Source organism: Solanum tuberosum, unplaced genomic scaffold, assembly GCF_000226075.1.
Source record: "Solanum tuberosum cultivar DM 1-3 516 R44 unplaced genomic scaffold, SolTub_3.0 scf00011, whole genome shotgun sequence".
NCBI lineage: Eukaryota > Viridiplantae > Streptophyta > Magnoliopsida > Solanales > Solanaceae > Solanum > Solanum tuberosum.
Window position 1 is genome coordinate 3,266,304 of NW_006238938.1, and position 3,716 is coordinate 3,270,019.

The following is a 3,716-nucleotide window of genomic DNA, read 5'->3' on the forward strand; positions in this document are numbered from 1 at the left end:
AAATACTTAGAAAGAGTCGCCACTTAATTTTTTAAAGAAATTAAGAAAACTTATAATTTTCAAAGATTTAAACAGAAAAAATCATTTGAAAATACCAAAGAGGGTTCGGGGTTCAATTTACACTTTGAGAAGGGTTTAAGCATTCAAAGTGTCCGCTAACATGCGGTTGACCTGCGACTTGACTAAAATATATTTTGACTATTTTTTAGAAAAGGTTATTTAACACAAAAGTAATAACTTACAATATTTGGTTAAGAAAATAATTAAATAAATGATATATTTTATTATTTTATTTTTTAGAGAAAAAGATCCAAAATAGAACATTTGACTCGAAATACAAGTCATTAGAATTTTAATAAAACTAGATTAATTAGAATTTTTTTAATTCATTTTTTTAAACCAATTTAATAAATTAAAGCATGAGAATCATTTTAAATTAATTGAAGAATAAAAGTTTTAACTAACATTTTTTGAGAAAATGACTAAGTAAGTATTTAATAATAATAATTTACATTATTAGATTAACTTTGATAAAATAGTTAAACAAATAGCAATTTTTATTTTTTAAGAAAATGGGACCTTAATTGAAATATTTGAATTAGCGACAAGTAATTAGGATTGAAACTAAATTAGTTGATTTTTTTTTTTTTTGAGTCATATTGGTTTATGAAAAAAAAACTATTTTAAACTAATAATTTTTTTTTTTTGACTAAAGATTATAAATTATAATACAAGAGTTGATAAAATAAGTTTTGTTAGAAACAAAACAACTCAGATGAATAGTTCGTCTTTTGGGGAATTCAACTAAGTTAATCAAAAATTCTAAAGTTAGAGTTAAACAACAAATAATAAGTAATCGCAATTAAATAATTAAAGCGTAAGGGAGAAATTGAATTTGGGCCTTTCTTGGGCCAAATTCGCTACTCTTTTTTGGGGTTTAAACAAAACCCGTTTTTGGTATACAGCTCATGTATATCAGTGTATATCGGCATGTGTATAGGCTCTTTTCATGTATTTCTTGCTTCCGAATACATGTATTTTGCATCAGCCCTGTATTCCTGCGTTTTTGACCTATATATCGATGTATATAGCTGTATATATCTTGTATACAACCCCTTTTCGAACTTTCCAAGATCTGTTTCAGCTTCCAACTTCTCGAAATGATGAGTTCAACTCGACAAGAAGTAAGATTGGGCCTCCGTGGCCCAACTCGATATGCAAGGAGGGAGGTAGGGAGTTCAGTGAGCTCAACCGCAACCGCAACGATTCAATCAAGAAAAAACATAAATAATAAAAAAAAGAACAAGAATTAGCAGAAGAGGAATGCAGATACCAAATTGATTCAACTAAAATAAGAATCTCATAGCATTTAAAGCTAGCAAAGAGGTTATTCACAGTATGATCAAAAACTCAATATAATGTTAACATTCTAACCATGGTACAACACGACTTTGACTAAATCAAAATAGATTCTACGACGAACTAGAGGCAAATAAAATTAATACGGCCACAATACTTGGATAATCCTAAACTTACACTAATCTTGGAAGGCATCAGGTGGAATGTTAGTAAAATCATTTTTATTTAGCCAACTTTCCACTTTATGGTCACAACCTTAATGAACTTAAAACAAATAAACAATAGATCAATTATAAAGAAAGGAGAAGATAAACCAGTAGCTATCAAAACAGAGCAGAAGCAAAACATAAACTACTTTGATAATTGTTGAAGTGAATCCTACGACCTCCTAATTACCGACATCGTAATCTTTATGAGTTTAAACAACAGAGCCAACAAGATAAGAAAATTACTAATAAGAAACGGAGAAAAAAAAATGATCCATTACATTTTACTTAAGCATTTTTCGACTAAAACTTAGACTAAATGGAGACATAAATTCGATTAAAATAGGACATGTTACACGAATGAGATAATAAATCCCAAGCAATTGAGAGAAGCGGAAGAAAGAGACATTCAAAACCAACTTGAGTACGGATGACAAGATTCAATTTTAGCATGATTTACGGATGAAGATGATAAAGACATACAACTGAGAAACTAACTAGCTAAATAGATCATTTAAATAAGGCGAGTTTAGCACAAGAAAGAAAAAGAAAAATGCTCCAGAGGTTTGGAAATGACTAATTTATTGATTCAAGTTAACTCGAATTACCCGATAACGAAGGATACGTAATCAACATTATTAAATAAGAAATTTAGAGGTGCAGCAACCATCAGGTGGATTACGGAACTTAGTCTTAAAAGCAACTCACATGATTTATACTAGTTAGAATAACAAGAAGAAAATAGAACGAAACCAACTCAATGCCATACGGAATTAGAAAGCTTCGAGCAAAACAAACCAAGAGAACAGTTGAATCAACAAACAAACTTGTATCAAAGTTTGGCAACCAACAGTAAGTCATGACACTCCCAGGATACCAACATCTAACACTACACAACTATCAAAAGCAAATCGTCCTTACATTAGGCACAAAAGAGGCGTGAATCAAAGACTAGTATTACCTTTTTTGGGGCAGAGAACTGGACGACAACAAGCTTGAGGCCAGCGATTCTTTTACCACGAACTTCGAATAGGAACAACAAGCTAAGAAAATCCAAGCGTCAATCCTCTCATAACTTAGATTCAAAAAGCTAGATGTAAAGTTTTCAAGTGTATGAGTGATTATTGTCTGAGAACTAAACTCTAAAACTCTTTTGCCAACTTATTTGTCGTGTATGACCTCAAATCCAAATTAAAATTTTTTTGTCCCTCTCCCCTTTAATCACTGAATGTATAGGGCAATTTATAGGGAAAGATGGGATGAAAAACGGATAGGAACAAGGGTCAAAACGGAATTCTCTCTTGGTTTCAAAAATTCAAAAAAAATCCTTTTTTCAGGGAGCAGCTGGGTTTGGTATGAGATCTCGTCCAAAATCCCATAAAATCCGGACGAGGAGCAGGGTGGGTGATTGTTGCAGAGAAAGCTGTGAGAGCTGCTGTTTGTTGACATTTCGGACTGCTTGTCGCTTTGACGTTTTTGGGTTTGCGTCTGGGGAAGAGGAAGACGCTGGCAAGGGGCTGTGTTGGTGTTGTCGGTTCTGCTGGAAATTGAAAGGGAAAAAGGGGATGGGGCCGGGTCAGGGGGAATTGGGTCGGTTTGGTGTTGTTTCTGGGTTTCTGCTCACAAGGAAGAAGAAGAACAAGCATACTGTTTGCTGTTGTTGTTGGCTGTGTATTGTATTTTTGGATTGTTGAAAAAATAAAGTGGGCTGGTTTATTTAGAGTAGAGTTTGGGCCGGTTGGGCTGAAGAAATAGGCCCAAAACTTGGTATCAAATGGGTTTAGGGTGGGAAAATTGATAGCTAAAATTGCAAATAAAAGGTTAGGCAAATGAATTAACAATCTAGCCTAGTTGAATTTTATTAGTGAATCCAACTAAAGATTAAATAAAACGAATTAAAATTAATTAACGAGCTTTTTTAATCTTAACAAAATAAAATAATTAACTTAATTATAAACTAACTAATTCAATTACAAAACTAATTAACTTGAAATTATAACTATAACTTAAAGTAAATTAATAAAATATTTAACTAAAATGTAAAATCTTTTGTGATGATATTTTCAAATATTTATAAAATAAAGTGATTGCAAAAATATACATGTTTATTATTAAAAACTGGTAAAATTACTTTCTTTTTTTTTTTTTTTT

The 3,716-nt window shown here is 31.5% G+C and overlaps 1 long non-coding RNA gene across 1 annotated transcript; it reads right to left on the reverse strand.

The window, feature by feature from the left end:
• Positions 1-750: 750 nt before the first annotated feature.
• LOC107062694 (uncharacterized) lies at positions 751-2,763 on the reverse strand. Its single transcript, XR_001474783.1, has 2 exons — positions 2,707-2,763; positions 751-2,608 (listed from the first exon to the last, which is right to left on the reverse strand). It is a non-coding gene; the product is annotated as an uncharacterized lncRNA (long non-coding RNA).
• Between the last annotated feature and the right edge of the window lie 953 nt (positions 2,764-3,716).